Raw genomic sequence first — 21967 nt, 5'->3', positions numbered from 1 at the left:
AATCACCGTTTTGTTTACTCTGCTTTATTGGCTGTCTGAGAGCTTCCCATGGGGGGCCCGGCCCTCTGCAGGCCTACTGGGACTATGATTATTACACTATACTGCTGTTGGTTCAAAGTTAAAAAGAAAAAGCTTCAATTTCTTGGGAGTTTTACTTACATCTGGTATGTTCTTCATTAATGGTGTTATCATGGATAAATAATCCCAGAGCAGCTGTTTTCTCAGCCCCCGTCACTGTTGGTAAACGGCCTGAGAATGTCCGGTCCTCCACGAAGAGAAACATTCTTAAACTTTTTTTTTGTAGCAGATTGTATTCGTCGAGCTTTGGGAGAGAAGGCAGACTACTTTGTTTTGAGACCGAGAGGGCTGTAATCTGTATTTATGTAATCCATATTTACGATAATGAATTGTAATGGAATAATGGAGGGCGGACTGCCTAAGCGTCTGTCTACCACCGCAGAGACAGTGGGATCGAATCCAGCTGCCGCGGTGCCTCTGGCCTGGTCGGTCGTCCATACTGACACAATTGGCAGTGTCAGCGGGTGGGAAGCCGGTGGGGTGGGTCCTGGTCGTTGTAAACAGCGACTCCTACAGGTCGGTCGGGGCGCCTGCTCAGCGAGGAAGGGATCTGGGGGAGGTAGTGTGAGCCACCCACGCGTTACACTTCCCCAGTGAGAGTCCTCGCTGTCAGGTGAAAAGAAGCGGCTGGCTGACTCCGCATGTATAGGAGGAGACATGTGATATAGTCTTCAACCCTCCCTAGACCGGTAAGTGAGGGGCAAATGCGCGCAATGACTAGGAAGGGAGGGAAGGGAATTGGCATAATGACAAAAATTGGGATGGGAGAAAAATACAGAAAAAGGGGGAGAAAAAATAGATGATAAAAAAAAGAATAATGGAATAATGGACCAGTATTTTTGGTGTCTCATGAACCCATGAGGGTTGGGCACTGTGTGCATGACACGAAAAATAATAAATCAATCTTAAAGGGGCGTCTGGGTAGTGTAGACGGGGAAGCTGCTCCTTCATCCTGGAACAAGCTACAGGAGGACCTAGAATTGCCAGGACTGGTCACCCTCGGAGAATTTAAAGCCATCTTAAAAACCTACAAATTCATTTCCCTCGGACAGTGCAACTGTGTTTGATAACTTGCCTGTTTGATAACTTGTCTGAAATTGGATCTTGCTGTGAATGTTTTATCTGTATTTTATTGTGATGTTCTTTTTTTATGTTGAAACTTTCTGCTGCCTTGCTTGGCCAAATCGCTCTTGAAAAAGAGATTTTAATCTCAATGATGCTTATCTGGTTAAATAAAGGATTTGATTGATTGATTGAAGCACTCACCTATGAGCATGGAGACCCGGGTTCAATTCCCGCTAGCGGTACCTCCGGCTTAGTCAGCTTTGTTCGCGGGGAGGAAGCCGGTGATCTTATGAGTCCTGGTCGTTGCAACGGTGACTCCACGACCAGGACGACTGACCAAAGCTGGAGGCGCGGCTGGCAGCGGGAATCGAACCCCCGAGTCTATGCGGTGTGCTTAGAGCCTAGGCGAGTGCTTAGACCTCTACACTACCCAGCCGCGCCCTTCTTGACTTGTTTAAAGAAGACTTGCGCAGCCCATGGGGACATTACCTTGTGATTTTGGGCTTTACAAATTAATTTGATTTGATTTGATAAGAGACTTCTTGAAACTTCTTGAAAGTCTGCGGCGACAGCGGCTCGTTCCAGATTTGATTTCCGCTCCTCCCGGGCAGCGTGTCGAAGTGTCCTTGAGCGAGACACTTTTTCAATTTCATTTCTAACCTTTTTTTTTATACTCGAAAGGCAACTGAGGTTTCTCTAATTCAGTCATGTCGAGTGCACATGCAGATTTAAGCAAAAAAAAAAAAGGCATATAAAATCATAACAATAAGACGAGTAAGGATAACAATCAATTAAAACGTGTACAACTTGATTGACAAAGGTTGGCGATCGATGTTTTAAACTCTGCAACAGAGGAGAGAGTCTCAAGCTTTAAGGACTGTTGGAGTTCATTCCACGAGCTAGAGGGGCATCGTAGCAAAATGCAGATTTACCCTGTTCAGAGCTAACAGAGTCTGAGTCACTAGTACCAAAATGCCATTCCAATAATGATGTAGTTTAACCCCCTAACTGCTCCCGATGTGCAGGTCGGCACCTTGCATGGTCGCCTCCGCCGTCGGTGTGTGAATGTGTGAGTGAATGTGAGGAACAAAATTGTAAAGCGCTTTAGATAAAAACGCTATATAAATGCAGTCCATTTAACCATTGATTTTTATTAAGTGCCAGCCAGCCAGCCAGCCAGTCAGTCAGTCAGTCAGTCAGTCAGCCAGCCAGCCAGCCAGCCAGTCAGCCAGTCAGCCAGCCAGCCAGCCAGCCAGCCAGTCAGCCAGCCAGCCAGCCAGCCAGCCAGTCAGTCAGCCAGCCAGTCAGCCAGTCAGCCAGCCAGCCAGCCAGTCAGTCAATCAGCCGGGCCAGCCAGCCAGCCAGTCAATCAGCCGGGCCAGCCTGCCAGCCAGCCAGCCAGCCAGCCAGCCAGCCAGCCAGTCAGCCAGCCAGTCAATCAGCCAGCCAGTCAACCAGCCAGCCAGCCAGCCAGCCAGCCAGCCAGCCAGCCAGCCAGCCAGCCAGCCAGCCAGCCAGCCAGTCAGTGAGTCACCGTTAACTCTATGAATGGTACTGATTTATAGACGGTGTGAGCCGCCTTTAGACCAGGTCAGTGGACGTCTACAGGCTGTGTGTAAATCACCCGTGACAGCGAGCGGATGTGTGTCCAAACCTCTCCTGGAACACCGGGATCAGGTTCACGATATAGAGTGTCCGGTCCGTATAGACTCTGCTGGAATGGCTAGGTTTTGACTGTCGGGATTCCCATCGGAGTGCTTCCGGAAAAAAAAGCACTTGTCACCGAGGGACGAGTCTCGTTAGAGAGGGTTGGTCGACCCCCACGTGCCAAACACAAGTGCCTTTGTCTCCCCAAACGGCAGCTGCTACTAGCTAGCGTTCCAGACTGCCCCCTCCGTGTCCAACTATTTCTAAATCTGAGATATTTATAACGGCATGGCCTGGGAAACCATGGGAGGAGGGGGGGGGGGGGGGGGGGGGGAATTATGAGCTGTATATATTCAGCATCTGAGCTGAAAAACACATTTTATTGCCGGTGGGCCTCTGTTCTGCTGCGGTCATTACAGACCCCCCCCCCACAGGACCACGGTGAGGTTCTGTTTACGCCTGATCTGATCTGGGCCTCCGCTCAGTCAGTCAGTGCGTCCAAGCTCTCATCCAAGAGAGAGAGTCAGAGGGTGATTCAGCCGAGCGCACCAGTGGGCTCAGCTGTGTGTGTGTGTGTGTGTGTGTGTGTGTGTGTGTGTGTGTGTGTGTGTGTGTGTGTGTGTGTGTGTGTGTGTGTGTGTGTGTGTGTGTGTGTGTGTGTGTGTGTGTGTGTGTGTGTGTGTGTGTGTGTGTGTGTGTGTGTGTGTGTGTGTGTGTGTGTGTGTGTGTGTGTGTGTGTGTGTGTGTCTGCTCCCTGGCACACGTGTGTGGTGTTTGTTTGTTTGTGTGTGTGTGTGTGTGTGTGTGCGTGTGCGTGCGTGTGTGTGTCTGCTCTCTGGCACACGTGTGCGATGTTTGTTTGCTTGTTTGTCTGTTTGTGTATACGTGTGGGTGTGGGTGCATGTGGCCGTGGGCACATGCGTGTGCAGTAGTATGTGTGTCTGCACGTTTGTGTGTGATGTGTGCGTGTGACGGCGCCTGTGCACGTGTTTGAGTTCTTTGTAATATAGATAAAAGAGCAGGGGCCCTGGTGCAACACAGACTGTGTGTGTGTGTGTGTGTGTGTGTGTGTGTGTGTGTGTGTGTGTGTGTGTGTGTGTGTGTGTGTGTGTGCTAATGAGAGGTGACAGGCAGGGCACGCTGACGATAGTCTCCTCCTCGCCGCCCCTCTTCTACTCTGAGGGTCTGCCATGCAAATGCAAGGCGGCCGCCAAACCGTGCGAGGAAGCGAGCGAGCGAGGCAGAGCAGCAACATGAAGCTTCACTCGTGCGACGACTCACGTGTTTATTTATACGGGCTGTGGAGTTATAACCATCATCCATTAGATCTGAAGACACACACACCCTTTCCATCTTCTCTCGCTGTCTCCGTCTTTCTCCTACTCTCTCTCGCTCTCTCTCTCTCTGAACCTTAAACGTGGCGGAGGCTCACAGTGAAGATTATCACTCGCTCTCAGAGACGGGAACGTCTCCCTCTTGACGGTGACAGCAGCCCCCCAGAGATACTATAGCTGGGAAAGGTCGTCTACAGACTATAGGGCTGTGAATCTTCAGCGGTAATTACCAGCCAATAATCGAAGCGTCATTCTCTTCCCCGCGTGCAACGTTTCAATGCAGCAGGCGAACGAGAGCTATGGGGTAGGGCTGTCCCCGACTAAGGATTTGGATGGTCGACTATGATTGGCCAAAATTTGCCGTTAGTCGACTATTGGTCAACTTAAAAAAAAAAAAGGATAATATTTATATATTTTTATTTTTATTTTGGGCTGTGGGGGTGCTTAATGTCTGAAGGAGTCGACTGAAGGCTTCTTGTCCTCTGCAAAAGCATGCAATTGGTCCACTGATGGATACATCTTGATATTTGTCTGGTCTAGTGTGTTCATTAGATGGTGAAATCCTCTTTCAGTGCCTCTGTGCCTGTTTTCGTAAGCATTAGCGTTAGCCGCGCTTCTAGGCCTCTTTATTTTGGAAAGAATGATACATTTTTTTTATATTTTTTATATATTTTTTTATTATTATATTCGACTAAGAGGTTGGCCAGTCGACTTACGGCTCCTTTCGACTGATTAGTAGACTAATCGACTAATAGGGGTCAGCCCTACTATGGGGTATGCTTATGCTAATGTAGGCAAAGTTTCAGAGTGGTAAAGATTATTATAAATATATTTACACTATAAAAGAAGGAAGGGTCATCTCGTCACCGTGTATCGCGTGAACGCACATTGGTGCCAACTGCCGAGTGTGAAACACTTTCAGTTCAGCCGACATTGAATGTGATTTAAACAGTTTATTACCTCGGATGTCAGAATCATCTGCCATTTGTTGCATTGTTAACTCTAGCTAACGTTTGGTATATTGGTTGGTGTATATTTCCTCAGATAGCTGGAATATTTCTTATTTGAATACAGGCTTCAATAGAACTGACACCAAGCAGAGCATAGAACGCTGGTGTTCTGACATGATGACCCTTCCTGCTTTTATAGTTTCCTTGAAAAACAAAAACAAAGGAAGCTTTAGAATCTTCGATTTGGGCATTGCTTACAGTGGCAGCGATCGAGGCGTTGAACCGTTCAGGTCGGCCCTGCTCCAGTACTGACAGACTTGCAGCCACGACACGCAATAGTATCCAGCTGCAGACTCTGAGAGGACCGCACTGTGAGGACCGCGCTGTGGCTGAATTTGGCTCCTATTTGACAGGAAGATTGTAAAGAGATGGAAGCAAAAGGGAAGGTATTTTTTCCGGTTGGTTTTTGGTGTTTTGGTTTGTTTGAACTCGTCAGCTCTTGATCACGGCTAGCCTGCTGCACTGTGATAAAAATGGTAGCCGGCACGTGGGTCAAGGAGAAATCCTGGCACTCACAATTAGAAAAATATCAGGAAAACATCAACACACACACAGGTTGAGCCAAATTCAGCCACAGCGCAGTCCTCACAGTGCGGCCCTCTCCGAGTCTGCAGCTGGATGCTTCTCACGACACGTGTGAAGGGGGGGGGCGTTCTCGTCCCCTATACCTGCATGGAAAGTCAGAGGGCATTAACAACATGGGGCAGCAGCACGATAAAGCACTTGTACTGCCTCTCTGTGTCGGAGAGGAGAGTTCTCTTTCATGTTATACGACTCGGCGTCGGGGAAACGCTGACACATGTTTGCTTCCCCCACGCCGTCACGCCATGGAGACGACTGTACTTAACTGCGCGTGACATTAGAGGCTGTTGACATCAGAGGCTGTCGTCACCCAGTTTCAACATGTCGTCCCAAGTGAGCGTTTTTTTGTCCCGCCCCCTGTCAGTGCATTGTGGGTAAAAAATAAATAATGGATAAGTAAAACAGCATGAGGAGAGAGAGAGAAAGTGGACGTGTGTGTGTGTGTGTGTGTGTGTGTGTGTGTGTGTGTGTGTGTGTGTGTGTGTGTGTGTGTGTGTGTGTGTGTGTGTGTGTGTGTGTGTGTGTGTGTGTGTGTGTGTGTGTGTGTGTGTGTGTGTGTGTGTGTGTGTGTGTGTGTGTGTGTGTGTGTTGTTACACTCATCTGGGCTGCAGGGTGGAAGCCCTGGAACAGAGTGGGCGGTCCTGTCTCTCTCTCTCTCTCTCTCTCTCTCTCTCTCTCTATCTATCTATCTATCTATCTATCTCTCTCTCTTTCTCTATCTCTCTCTCTCTGTGTGTCTCTCTCTCTCTGTGTCTCTCTGTCTCTCTCTCACCCTCACTCTCCCTCAATCTTCACCCTCTCTCTTTCTTTCTCTCTCTCGCTCTCTCTATCACTCTATCTATCTCTCTCTCTTTCTCTCTCAATTCAATTCAAGTGGCTTTATTGGCATGACGCAGCTTGTACATGTTGCCAAAGCAAATGGTTGATAACATAAGCATGGATTACAAAACACATATTAATGTCATAGTATATACAAAAATGTTCATCATAAAATAGAACATAAAATATTACGGCATAAACATGTAGTAGTAGTAGTAGTAGTAGTAGTAGTAGTAGTAGTTTCCTGTATCTGGTAGTGCAAGAAAACCTTTTGTTATTAGTTCAATTTTTTTTAAATACGTTTCTCTAATATCTTTATATTTTTCACATTTGGTGAGGAAGTGCAACTCAGTTTCAGGCTCACTGAGGATGCAATGACAGCACAGCCTTTGCTCTGCAGGGAGCCAGGTTTTCCTGTGCCTCCCCTTTTCAACAGCGAGGCTGTGCTCACTCAGTCTGTATTTTGTCAAGGTTCTTTTTAGTTGTTGATCAGTCACCATGCTCAAGTAATCTGCTATGGTGTACTGTCGATTTAGAGCCAGATAGCACTGCATTTTGCTCTGTGCTTTTGTTTGTGTTTTCCAATAGGTGATGTAGTTTTGTTTTAGCTGTGTAGTAATTTGATTTATTCTGATTGGTGATGTGTTCTGTTCCTGAGGTGTGTTAAGAGAGCAGGTTTGTGGACTCAGCCTCAGGACCAGCTGGGTAAGGGGGTTCCTGATGCTCCTCAGCTCTTGGCACTGCAGGGCACTGCAGTCTCTCTCTCTCTGTGTCTCTCTGTCTCTCTCTCACCCTCACTCTCCCTCAATCTATCACCCTCTCTCTTTCTCTCTCTCTCTCTCTCTCTCTCTCTCTCTCTCTCTCTCTCTCTCTCTCTCTCTCTCTCTCTCTCTCTCTCTCTCTCACCCGCTCTCTCTCTCACCCGCTCTCTCTCTCTCTCTCTCTCTCTCTCTCTCTCGCTCTCTCGCTCTTTCTATCTCTCTCGCTCTCTCGCTCTCTCTCTCTATCTCTCTATCTATCTCTCTCTCTTTCTCTCTCTCTCTCTCTGTGTGTCTCTCTCTCTCTGTGTCTCTCTGTCTCTCTCTCACCCTCACTCTCCCTCAATCTATCACCCTCTCTCTTTCTTTCTCTCTCTCTCTCTCTCACCCGATCTCTCTCTCTCTCTCTCTCTCTCTCTCTCTCACCCGCTCTCTCTCTTTCTCTTTCTCGATCTCGATCTCTCTCTCTCTCTCTCTCTCTCTCTCTCTCTCTCTCTCTCTCTCTCTCTCTCTCTCTCTCATCTCCCTCTCTCATGTTATTGTCATATGCACACAGTTTTTCACAGATAAGGATTGATTGATTGATTGAATTGATTGATTGATTGATTGATTGAATTGATTGAATTGATTTAAAAGTTTATTAACAGATTGCAGAATGGGTACAGTACAGTACAGCTCAATACATACAATTGTTAAGAGGATGCAGACCTGAGAAAGACTTTCGTCTTGTTTCCATCAGGATCCCCCATTTTCAATTCATCATATGACACACATGACATACAGATAGACAGTACTGCTACATCTATACATTTATGACATACCAGATTTTAAAATACAGTACTGTTTGTGATACTAAAAAAATCCAGAAGAAGAGTGTATATACATTTGACATAGAAACTGTGCATTGGGGGAGGTTGGGTAGGTGGGGTGGGGCTGTACATTGGAGGTGGGGGGGGGTTGGGTAGGGGGGGGGACACTGTACATTGGAATACTGACATACATTTGACATAGAGACTGTACATTGGAGGAGGTTGGGTAGGTGGGGTGGGGTTGGGTGGGGGCCGGGGCTGCACATTGGAATACTGACAAAGCCATGCTTGGTCTTTATTGTACAACTGGGTTAGGACATTTGTAGGGGCCAGTTTTGAATTGCAGTCTCCCGTAGGTGTTCTTTGAGAGTGTTTTTGAAGGTGGGTAGTGATTCACATTCCTTTACAGCTTTGGGTAGGGCGTTCCACATTGTTGTGGCATAATTGCGAAACGTGTTTAGTCCCTTGTTTGAGCCGAATCTGGGTTTTACATGATTTGTGGAGCTCCCTCTGGTGTTGTGATCGTGGTATTCACTGACCTTTGGGAAGTATTTTGACATGTACATGGGTACCTTGGTCGTGTAGTGTATCTTGTAGACCAGGCCCATTGCAAGTTGCTGTACTCTGTCGTCTACTCTAAGCCATCCTAGGTTGGCAAAGTGTGCAGGGGTGAGGTGGGTTCTGGGGGTAAGGTCAAGCAGTAGTCTGACCAGTTTGTTTTGAGATGTTTGTAATTTGGTTTTTAGTGCCTTTGAGGTGCTTTGGTACCATGAGGTGCAAGCATAGTCGTAGTACCCTTGAATGAGTGCTCCTGCCAGAGTCTTCAGGGTATTCTTGTTTACCAGAGAGGAGATCCGGTACAGGAATCGAGTTCGTTGATTGACTTTTTTTATTACATTGGATGCCATTTTGTCACAGGAAAGATTAGCCTCTAGGATGGAACCCAGGTAGGTAATTTCATCTTTCCTTGTGACAATATTATCACCCACTGTAACTGAGAAGCCGTCTGTTTTGCTGAGTTTGTTATTTGAACCGAAGAGAATGGACTCTGTTTTGCCCATGTGTAATGATAGTTTGTTGTCGGCGAGCCATATGCAGATTTTGCCTAGTTCCGAGCTGAGGGTTTTTTCAACCTGTAACTTGTTCTTGTCAGAGACCAGCAGGGCTGAGTCGTCCGCAAACAGGAACAAGTTGCAGTCACAAGCTGACGACATGTCATTTGCATAAATTAGGAACAGTAGTGGTCCTAGTATGCTTCCTTGTGGAACACCACAGTTCACTGTGAGTGGGGGGGATAGGGTACCGTTTACCTCCACCATCTGTTCTCTCCCCTCCAGGTAGGATTGTATCCAGCTCACTGATAAACTATCAAAACCAATTGCTTTTAGCTTGTCAATCAGAATGGTGTGATTGACAGTGTCGAAGGCCTTTTGTAGGTCTAGCATGACCATGCCGCAGTATTTGCCCACGTCCACCTCTTGCTTGATGTGGTCGTTCAAATAGAGAAGGCATGTGTCAGTGGAGTGGGATGTTCTGAAGCCAGATTGGAATTCGTAGATTAGATTTTTATCCGTAAGGTACTTTTCGACCTGTTCGTATACTATTTTTTCCATGACTTTCGAGATGGATGTAAGGATAGAAACAGGGCGGTAGTTGCCTGGGTCTAATTTGCTGCCCTTTTTGTGCAGGGGTGTTACTCTCGCTATTTTGAAGTCCTTGGGGACGTGTCCCTGTTTTATGGAGAGGTTTATTATGTGTGTGATGACTGGGGTGATGGCGGCTGCTGAGTCTCTGAGGAATTTGGAGGGGATGTTGTCATGGCCAGTGGCCTTGTTCGGTTGGAGGGCGCTCAGTTTATTGAGTACCTCATCTGTAGTTACCATTTCCAGTTTGAAATCGTCTTTGTGGACGCCTAGGTTCTTGTAGTATGCTACTATGTGTTCTACCCCATACTGCCCTGAGTGGGAGGGTAGTTTGTTTACCAGTGTTGTGGCTATGTTTGTGAAGAAAGTGTTTAAGTAATTGGCTACATCCAGTTTGTCTGTGATGAGCGTGTTGTCCGTCTTTATGTTTATGTTTGAGAACCTGGTTTTAAGTTTTTTACTGCAGCCTAGTTGATTATTGAGTAATTTCCAAAGTTCACATGGTTTATTTTTGTTTTCCTCAGTTTTGTCATTGATGACATTTTTTTTTGCAGTTTTTATCATGGAGTTTACGTCATTTCTTAGTCTGTTTCTTTCTAGTTTGAGTTCAGTCACGTGGGCTTGGAACGCATCGTTTGTGTCTTTGATAAAAACGCCTGCAGACATGAATCATGAGTCAGACTTGAACATGAAGATATCTCCGCAGCTCAGCAGGAAGTCTCTCTGGTCCCCGAGGGTCACGGTTGGCGTCGCCGCAAGCGCTGTGATTGAATTTCCCCCGCGGGGATCAATGACGGATATAAATATCTTATCTTGTTCTTTATTGGCCCCGCTTGGTTTGAGCCGCGCATTTCTGCACGTCTGTATTCACACTGATATGTGAGGACACAGCATTGCTCTCATGTGGAGGAGAGAATCAGCAAAGAAGGCCTCCCTAGGGCCTAAACATATATGTAAGCAATAACACACGAGAACCCGTGGTATGTGATTGATTGATTGATTGACAACTTTATTAACAGATTGCAGAATGGGTACAATACAGTACGGCTCAATACATACAATTGTTAAGGGGATGCAGACCAGAGAAAGACTTTCGTCTTGTTTACATCAGGGTCCCCCATTTTCAATTCATCATAACATATATGACATACACGACATACAGATAGACAGTACTGCTACATCTATACATTTATGACATACAGGGCTTGACGTTAACTTTTTGGCTCACTAGCCACTGTGGCTAGTGGTTTTCCAAAGTCACTAGCCACTCAGCATTTTCACTAGCCCTGGGCAGGTGGGCAGGTGTCAACGTCAAGCCCCGATGACATACCAGATTAGCAAATACAGTACTGTTTGTGATACAAAAAGAGTCCAGAAAAGAGAGTATATACATTTGACGTAGAAACTGTACATTCAAGGAGGTTGGGTAGGTGGGGTGGGGTTGGGGGGGTGGGGTGGGTGGGGGACACTGTACATTGGAATATTGTCAAAGCCATACTTGGTCATTTACTGTACATTGGGTTCGTCGGCACCTTGCACGGTCGGTGTGTGAACGTGAACGAGTAGAATGTGAGGAACAAATTGTAAAGCGTTTTGGTTAAAAGCTGCTGTATAAATGGAGCCATTTGCCATTTATATTTGCCTGCGTCTGCTACCGCAAACCAGATCTACCCACAGGTACAAGTAAAGTAACCTGAATCTACCCACAGGTACAAGTAAAGTAACCTGAATCTACCCACAGGTACAAGTAGAGTAACCTGAATCTACCCACAGGTACAAGTAGAGTAACCTGAATCTACCCACAGGTACAAGTAAAGTAACCTGAATCTACCCACAGGTACAAGTAAAGTAACCTGAATCTACCCACAGGTACAAGTAGAGTAACCTGAATCTACCCACAGGTACAAGTAAAGTAACCTGAATCTACCCACAGGTACAAGTAAAGTAACCTGAATCTACCCACAGGTACAAGTAGAGTAACCTGAATCTACCCACAGGTACAAGTACAGTAACCTGAATCTACCCACAGGTACAAGTAGAGTAACCTGAATCTACCCACAGGTACAAGTAGAGTAACCTGAATCTACCCACAGGTACAAGTAAAGTAACCTGAATCTACCCACAGGTACAAGTAGAGTAACCTGAATCTACCCACAGGTACAAGTAGAGTAACCTGAATCTACCCACAGGTACAAGTAGAGTAACCTGAATCTACCCACAGGTACAAGTACAGTAACCAGATCTACCCACAGGTACAAGTAAAGTAACCTGAATCTACCCACAGGTACAAGTAAAGTAACCTGAATCTACCCACGGGTACAAGTAAAGTAACCTGAATCTACCCACGGGTACAAGTAAAGTAACCTGAATCTACCCACAGGTACAAGTAGAGTAACCTGAATCTACCCACGGGTACAAGTAGAGTATCCTGAATCTACCCACAGGTACAAGTAAAGTAACCTGAATCTACCCACAGGTACAAGTAGAGTAACCTGAATCTACCCACAGGTACAAGTACAGTAACAGTACAGTAAGATTGGCATGTCTAATAATGCTGTTTTTCTGAATACCGGTCGATTTTTGTAAAGATTGCAAGTAGATTCTGATCTGAGATCAGCAAGACTGCGTTGATCAGAACGTTGGTTAGGACGCCTCGGAAATAAAAAACACTTATAGAAACGTTCAGATGCAATGAACTACAGGAGAGGGTGACAGTGGCTCTGGAGGTAGAGCGGTCGTCTGGTAATCTGAAGGTTCCCGGTTCAGTGTCCTTGAGCAAGACACTTATTAACCCCTAATGGCCCCCGATGAGCAGGTTGGCACCTTGCATGGTCGCCTCCTCCGTGTGTGAATGGGTGAGTGAGCGGGTGAATGTAAAAGGAGGAACAAAATTGTAAAGCGCTTTGGATAAAAGCTGTCTATATAAATGCACCATTTTACCATTTAAGAGAAGAGACGTGGGGATGCAGGCAGCAGGGGGAACATATGCATAATAAAAAATATTGTTGGTTTCCTGTTGGTTGTCAGTTTGGCCATGGGTAGGTAGGGAATTTATTTTATTTTATTTTTTTATTTTATTCTTTCCCACGGCGACTATGGATAGGGAATTTCTTTATTTAATTAAAATGTTCACAACAACATGGATGCATGTACTCTGCCAGCATGTTTAATATCCATAATACTAAATGTTTGACTAAGATTTCTATGAAACTTTATTCTTAAAAAAAAGAAAATCGGATTTTCTTTTTTTTTTATATATAATTTTTTTTAAAACACATAAAATATATTCGGTTGCACCTAAATCGGCAGGGTCGGTCGGCAACCGGAAACCAACCATTATTTTTGTTAGGCTATATCTATCCCTAAATGGTATAGGGGCGCAGCGCCACTATGACAACGAGCCATAGCCACCATTTCTTTTTTTCCCCTTTCTTTAATTCAATCACTTTTTTGCAGTGGATGCTTGGGGCCGGCTTACAAACAGACGCATCATTGTCTCTAATACATGATTGATCTGTCCTCTGTTCCTCTGTTCCACTGTGTGTGTGCAGCGTGTGTTTTCATGTTCAACATTAAACTATTGTGCAACCTTATGCACTGTACTTAAATAAATAACGTGTGTGGAACTTGCCCTTGTGTTTGCTATTTTATTGAAATTGTCTTTTTTAAGTTGCAGGGAATCACAGCAACCGGCTTTATTTTTTGCAGATGTTTTTGCGACCCCCCCCGGTTGGCACTCGGCAGCATCTTGTTTCGAAGGGGAAAGCCCCGGTGGGCGGCTAGGTGGCGCAGTGGGCAAGGCCGCTCGCCACCAACGCAGGAGATGCTGGGTTCGAGCCCAGCTCTCTGCGTTGTTGCTACCAGATTGGCTGGTCGTTCATACTAATACAATTGGCAGTATTAGGGGGGCGGGAAGCTGGTGGGTGGGGATCGGACGTTGTGGACACTAGCGACTCCTACAGGTCGGTTGGTGCGCCTGCGCGGTAGAATCAGGAAGCGACGGGGGCGGCGTGTCCCTCCCACGCGTTACTCCTCGCCGCTGAGAGATCGCGCTGCGCAGGTGAAAAGATGCGACGGCTGCCTCCTCGAGTACCGGAGGGGACTTGTGATGCAAGGCTTCGTCCACATTGCAGCCGGCCTGTGGGAGGCATGGCCTAACAGCGTTCGAGACAGGGGAGGGGAGAATTGGACGATACGAAATTGGGGACGGGAGAAAAATAGAAAAATGGGGAGAAAAAGTTGATAAAAAAAAAAGAAGGGGAAAGCCCCGCCTCCTCTGGTTGCGTTCCTGCTCCTGACTGTGTGTCCCCTTATTAAACCCCCAGGCCACGGATTACAATTATGACGATAATGAAGTGTAATTATAGTGAGCTTTGATCACTCCTCTAGAGGGCTGTGTTCACACTGCAGATGAGAAAACGGCCCAAATCTGACTTTTTTGCTCATTATGTGACTCAGATCTGGGTTTTTTTTTGTTTACAACAGTGTGAACAGCGCAAATCACACGACAGAATCTGATCTTTTCCAATTCTGATCTGGGACACTTTCTGATTCGGGCCACGTCGTCTGGTATTCAGAAGGTTCCTGGTTCGATTCCCACTCCTCCCGGGCAGCATGTCGATGTGTCCTTGAGCAAGACACTTAACCCCTAATTGCTCCCGATGAGCAGGTTGTGGCACCTTTCATGGTTGCCTCCGCCGTCGGTGTGTGAATGTGTGAGTGAACGGGTCAAATGTAAGGCACAACATTTAAAACACTTTGGATAAAAGCTGCTATATAAATGCACCATTTACCATTCATCGGGAGCAGTAAGTGTCTTAGGGCCCTTTCTCACTCACGTTTGGAGATCGAATCACTGCTCCCGAGAATGGGGGGGGAGTGTTCTCACTCACCCCTTTTGCGATGCGAAACGGCGCTGATTCGTTTCACCCCCCGCTGAATGGGATCAGTTGGAATAGGTGGTCTCGGATTCGGCCCCGGGAGAACGGGGGGCGTGGTTTTGCGAGCTTGTACCTAAACACGGGCGTGGGCAGATAACACCACAGCAACAACTGGAGAATACCCACAAAAAACGATATTTATGGGCAATTTGAGAGTTCAGACCTCAACCAAAAACAAGTGGATGAAAAACATGAAGCCACGTTACAAACGCACAGCACTTCCCTGGCTCGCATTAGGCCTGGCAATTTTTGTTTGCCATGCTATTTTCTATACATTAGTTTCTTGTTTGAATGCATTTATTTCTATTAGACCAGTGGTGCCCAACCAGTCGGCCGTGGTCGACCAGTAGATCAATGACATGTAATATAATTGCCACGAATGATGGGATAATGTTAGCTGCTGGACAGGCTAAGCTAACTAGCTCCGTGTCCCAAATAGCTGCAGCTACCTGTTGTCAAGTTATTGTTATAATAAGGACCCCAGTCCAAGCTACAACAGTCTGCATTCCCTTAACAATTGTTTGTATTGAGCCGTATTGTATTGTACCCATTATGCAATATGTTAAATAAAGTTTACATCCATTCATTCTGCTAGCATTAACGATTGGTTGAGCACTGCCACTGGCTAACATGAGCTAGCGTTAGCTATCAGCCCCTGTTAGCTCAAAGCTCCTCTTTCAACTTAACAAGCATTAAACAAAATGGCCCAGTCATCTATTCACCTTTGTTTAATACACACAGCGTTGTCTCTAATGTTATCTAACTACTGATAGCTCCCGATATCATCAGTTTGGTGCTGGCTAACTAGCGTGAGCTAACGTTAGCTTCTAGCCACAATGCTATACGGTTATAATGGCATATTCCATTGATGTTAGCATGCAGCTAACAATGTAGCTACCGATCTTTTTTTAGACTAAACTATCCGCTCTTGGTGGTCACTTGTGTTGATGTTAGTTTTGTTTCATCAACAAATGACAGGCAGAACACACAGTGAATGTATCCGTTTTGTTTATTGCACTTTTATTAGACTTTGCTGAAAAAGAAGTGCTGCCAGTGGCGGACTGGCCATCGGGACGTTCGGGACGAATCCCGATGGGCCGGGACCAAAGTGGGCTGGTCCAAAAAAAAAATATATATATATATATTATTTTTTTTTTTTTACTTTTTTACTTTTTTTTTTGGCCAGTGTGTGGGCCAGTGTGTGGGCCACTAGTGTGGGCCAGTGTGTGGGCCAGTGTGTGGGCCAGTGTGTGAGTCGGTGTGTGGGCCACTAATGTGGGCCAGTGCGTGGGCCGGTGTGTGGGCCAGTGTGTGAGTCGGTGTGTGGGCCACTAATGTGGGCCAGTGTGTGGGCCAGTGTGTGGGCCGGTGTGTGGGCCAGTATGTGGGCCAGTGTGTGGGCCGGTGTGTGGGCCAGTATGTGGGCCGGTGTGTGGGCCGGTGTGTGGGCCACTATGTGGGCCAGTCTGTGGGCCGGTGTGTGGGCCAGTGTGTGAGTCGGTGTGTGGGCCACTAATGTGAGCCAGTGTGTGGGCCGGTGTGTGGGCCAGTATGTGGGCCGGTGTGTGGGCCGGTGTGTGGGCCACTATGTGGGCCAGTCTGTGGGCCGGTGTGTGGGCCAGTGTGTGAGTCGGTGTGTGGGCCACTAATGTGAGCCAGTGTGTGGGCCGGTGTGTGGGCCAGTATGTGGGCCGGTGTGTGGGCCGGTGTGTGGGCCAGTGTGTGGGCCGGTGTGTGGGCCAGTGTGTGGGCCAGTGTGTGGCCACTAATGTGGGCCGGTGTGTGGGCCGGTGTAGTGTGTGGGCCAGTGTGTGGGCCGGTGTGTGGGCCGGTGTAGTGTGTGGGCCAGTGTGTGGGCCACTAGTGTGGGCCAGTGTGTGGGCCAGTGTGTGGGCCAGTGTGTGAGTCGGTGTGTGGGCCACTAATGTGGGCCAGTGCGTGGGCCGGTGTGTGGGCCAGTGTGTGAGTCGGTGTGTGGGCCACTAATGTGGGCCAGTGTGTGGGCCAGTGTGTGGGCCGGTGTGTGGGCCAGTATGTGGGCCAGTGTGTGGGCCGGTGTGTGGGCCAGTATGTGGGCCGGTGTGTGGGCCGGTGTGTGGGCCACTATGTGGGCCAGTCTGTGGGCCGGTGTGTGGGCCAGTGTGTGAGTCGGTGTGTGGGCCACTAATGTGAGCCAGTGTGTGGGCCGGTGTGTGGGCCAGTATGTGGGCCGGTGTGTGGGCCGGTGTGTGGGCCACTATGTGGGCCAGTCTGTGGGCCGGTGTGTGGGCCAGTGTGTGAGTCGGTGTGTGGGCCACTAATGTGAGCCAGTGTGTGGGCCGGTGTGTGGGCCAGTATGTGGGCCGGTGTGTGGGCCGGTGTGTGGGCCAGTATGTGGGCCAGTGTGTGGGCCGGTGTGTGGCCACTAATGTGGGCCGGTGTGTGGGCCGGTGTAGTGTGTGGGCCAGTGTGTGGGCCGGTGTGTGGGCCGGTGTAGTGTGTGGGCCAGTGTGTGGGCCATATGTGGGCCGGTGTGTGGGCCATTATGTGGGCCGGTGTGTGGGCCAGTGTGTGGGCCGGCAATAAAACAATAAACAAGTTGCATAAACTAAATCAGATTAAAAATTATCACAGTTCTGGTTTGCCTTAAGATGCAGTTTAAGATGGGTCTTGAACATGGAGTATGTAGGGCACTCTCTAATCACAACTGGCAGGCTATTCCAGTAGTTACCACTTTTAACAGAGAACACAGTTTTTGCAATGGTAGTATACCGAAAAGGCACCTTACAGTCCCCTCTACTGATGGCCCTGGTGGTAATGCCAGTGTCTGCTTTCTGTTGGATGAACTCATTCAATGGGGGAGGGGCAAGTCCATGCAGAACCTTGTACATGAAGCAAGTATATTTGAAAACTTGGAAATTCTCGAAACTTAGCATGTTATGTTTTTCTAAAACATTACAGTGATGAAATGAAATTTGTTTCCTATCAAATACTTTTATGGCTTTTTTGTAGAGTAATTATATTGGTGTAAGAGTAGTGACATATAAAAGAGACCAGTTGATAAAACAGTAGGCCTACTCGATGTGTGATAAAATCATTGAATGCAGAAACATCCTTGCAGCATTAACTGGCAGGCAGGGCCTGATCTGCCTGAAGTTTTCGATGTTAAACTTGACTGTTTGTCACTTTCTTCACATGACTTTTTGAAGGTCAATGTAGAGTCCAATGTGACCCCAAGATACTTGAATTAATGTACAATGTCCAGCTCCGCCTCTCCCAGAAACACATTAGAGTGAGTGACCTCTACTGGTGACTTTGTGAACATCATACACACTGTTTTCTTGGTGTTAAGTGAAAGACATGCTTTTGTTAGCCAGTCTTGAATGAGACATGAGACATCAGTGAATGAGATTCACGTTCCCTCCCAACCGCGAGTAGGCCTAGAAGCGCAGAAATGGAGAATGCAAAAAAAGAAAGGGTGGAGCTGAAAAAGCTAGAATTAAAAAACTAAAATTGCTAGTAAAAGACGCAGAACAATGTTCTAAAATTACAGACATGTTTACCCGCTGCTGCTGCTATTGATGATGAAGTTCAAGTGGAAGGAACCAACAGTAACATGACAGGTGCATGCAGTAGCCTAGTGCATATTCTACTGTTGGTGTCTGCCGGTTCATGAGGGCTAGCTAGCCTATACTAGCTCTTGCAGTGATTTCAGTCATTCTATTACAAGACAATGTGCTTTCCGTATTCCTGATTCCTTACAGCACGTGGACGTAAATAGTTGTGACTCATGACGTTTTTTCTCTGACTAAAAGTTTAGTTAGCAATGTTAGGACTAGTGCCCACCACAGCATCAGAAGCTAAAGTGCTAACCTAGAGAGCCAATCAGAACCTAGGACGGGCTGCAAATTAATCGGCTACTAATATTATAATAGTAAATACTAAAATAAAATACTATTATGTTCCCTTCCAAATTTTCATGTTGATATAATATTGGTAATCTAATTGATTGAATTGATTAGTTGCCATTTTACATGCTTAAATAAGATGTACCTTAGAATTCCCAACTGTTAGCCATGTTCTCGATCTGTATATGATTAGTCTCATCTACATGTTTGTAAATAACCACAGCTAACTAGCTTAAGCTAACAACTAGGTCAACTACTACCCCGTAGTTAAACATATGTGATTGCATATAACAGCTAACTGCTACAGCTAAGTTGGTAGTTAGCCTATTCCATTAATGTTGAATGTATTTATGAAGGTTGTTGATGGTGGTTGGCGCTGATTAGCAGACATGATTCCGTCAGTCTGCCACAGGGCAGCTGTGTTTGCTGATGCTGCTCACAACCACCAGTAGTGTATGACTGTGTGAGTGTGAATGCTTGATGGTTTCTGTGAAGCGCTTTGTGGAACAATGCTGATATACAGTTAAGAATGAGTAATTCGCTTTTGGTTTTTAAGAAAAATTTGTAAAGCTATTTTTGAAAACTACAGGGGTGAATAATACTGTTTTCTTTTGCTATTTTCTTTTAAAATACTGTTTTGGAGTCTTAATTTTTTTATTTTATTTTATTTTTTTTATCCACTTTTTCTCCCATTTTCTACATTTTCTCCCATCCCAATTTCGTATCATCCAATTCAACCCTCCCCTGTCACGAACGCTGTTTCTTGCCTCCCACAAGCCGGCTGCAATGTGGACTAAGTCATACATGGCACAAGTCCCCTCCGGTAACAGCAGTCGCATCTTTTCACCTGCGCAGCTCGATCTCTCAGTGGCGAGGAGTAACGCGTGGGAGGCTCACGCTGCCCCCGACACTTCCTGATTCTACTGCGCAGGCACACCAACCGACCTGTAGGAGTCGCTGTCCACAACGACCAATCCCCACCCATCAGTTTCCCACCCCCTAATACGGCCAATGTGTATTAGTATGAACGACCAGCTAAACTGAAAGCAATGTGGAGCGCTGGGCTCGAACAGGCGAGCCCAGCGTCTCCAGTATTTGTGGCGAGCGCCTTGCCCACTACGCCACGTAGCCGCCAATTTTTTACATTTTTGTTAAGAATATAGGACAGGCATATATAAGCATTATGCTTCAGTCTGTACCTTTTCAGTCACTGTAAAATCAAATATTGTTAAATGATGGGGTATATTGTATTGTGTGAGATGATGACTGAATAAACTACTACTACTACTACTACTACTACTACTTTGGGTGTTTTCAAAAGGCTGAAAAACGCTGTATGAATTCAAGCCATTATTATTGATTGCTGATGTTCTTCTTATGCAGTTGACTCTGAGGAAAGAGAGAGCGCCCAATCCAGCACAGCTGACCCTGAGGGGAGAGAGAGCGCCCAGTCCAGCACAGCTGACCCTGAGGGGAGAGAGAGAGCCCAGTCCAGACAGACAGACAGACAGACAGACAGACAGACAGACAGACACACAGAGAGAGAGACAGAGAGAGAGAGACACAGAGAGAGAGACACACAGAGAGAGGGAGAGACAGAGAGAGAGAGAGAGAGAGAGAGAACAGGCTCTTGGAATGGGTGTCTGGGAGGAAGTGGGGGGTCTTTCAATGTTGATTAAACGGCAAGCAACTAATGTCATGAGTGCCAAATTAAAGGACAATAAATCCAATCTAACTGAAATTGTGTAGCACAGACCTTTCTATTAGGGATGCTCGATATTGGCTTTTTTACCGATACCGATATACCAATATTGTCCAACTCTTAATTTCCGATACCGATATCAACCGATATCAACCGATACCGATATATGCAGGGTTTCCCGCCCCAAGAAATGGAATAATTTCAGGTAATTAACATTACATATCTCTTGTTGTGGAATTAACACAACATTATGCATACTTTTGACAATAAATAAAATCAGAATTGGTTCTTACTTGCTTGCCTGGGTAAATAAAGGTTATAGAAATGTAAATAAAATATTATTTCTTTAAAACCGATACCGATATTTTTCGATATCACATTTTAATGCCGATATCGGCCGATAATATCGGTAGGCCGATAATATCGGACATCCCTACTTTCTATGGATCAAAACCTCAATATTATTATGGTGTAGTTAATACTTCATGTATCCTTAATCCCTAGGCTAATGAGGCACTAAGATGTTAGTAAAAAAAAAACATATGCCAATGACGGGAAGTAACGGTATATGTATGTGTGTGTCTGTGTGTGTGTGTGTGTGTGTGCACTGTGCATGAGTGCACATCTAGGGGCGGTGTGTAGATTTGGTCTCCCTGATGTTGACTCCTTAGCCACAGCCTTGGGTTGTTTAATACTGGACAAGTGTTTCATAACGCCCGTTGTGTGGGCCGGTTTCGGGGCCGGTGCGTGGGCCGGTGCGTGGGCTGGTGCGTGGGCCGGTGTGTGGGCTGGTGTGTGGGCTGGTGCGTGGGCCGGTGTGTGGGCTGGTGTGTGGGCTGGTGCGTCTGAATGTCCCGGGCTGAATTTGTGTCCCAGTCCGCCACTGAGTGCTGCAATGGGTAAACAGGCAAAGATGGTGGCGCCCGGCGCCGCCTTGTTGACTTTCTTTGCAGGAAACGTGACAGGAACGTGACATCATCGCCTACGGCAAGCGTAAATGCTCAAAAGGCAAACCGTAAACAGAACCCGGAACGAAACAAGACTGCAGTGTGTACGCAAACTAGAGGGGGGAGAGGGGGGGGGGGGGGGGGAGGGGGAGTTCTAATCAGATCTCGGAACGGGCCAGAACGGAACGGAATAGAAACGAATAGGGTGAGTGAGAAAGGGCCCTTACTCACTTCGACGTTCTGCCGGTGAACACACAAACAAATCATGTGAACAGACAAACAAAGAGATATCAGATCTGAGACACTAAGTGCTTGCAGTGTGAACATAGCCTAAGCCTATAGGTGTCCCAACGTCCCCACTGTCCCAACTTGCACCGCGTGCGTGCAGAGAGCCATGAGCGCTCACGCCCCCGCAAACACATCATACCCGCAATATCATATCGGTGGCAGAAGTAGTCTGTCTCGGCCTCGACACAATGGACCTGTCTCAAAACCCTGCCCCTTTTCTTGATCCTCCAATCACAACTGTCGCTTACCTCGGACAAACTTGGTTTGTCCGAGGTAAGCGACAGTTGTGATTGGAGGATCAAGAAAAGGGGCAGGGTTTTGAGACAGGTCAATTGCTGACAGCCCAAAACAAACAGTGTGTGAGAAGGAGGGAGGAGGGAGGGAGGGAGGGAGGGAGGGGAGGGAGGGAGGGGAGGGGAGGGGGGTGAGAGAAAGGGATTAGTGACGGAGGAGAGAC

This window comes from Notolepis coatsorum (genome assembly GCF_963971535.1).
Source record: "Notolepis coatsorum genome assembly, chromosome: 11".
NCBI classification, from domain to species: Eukaryota; Metazoa; Chordata; class Actinopteri; order Aulopiformes; family Paralepididae; genus Notolepis; species Notolepis coatsorum.
This window is presented reverse-complemented; position numbering follows the sequence as displayed.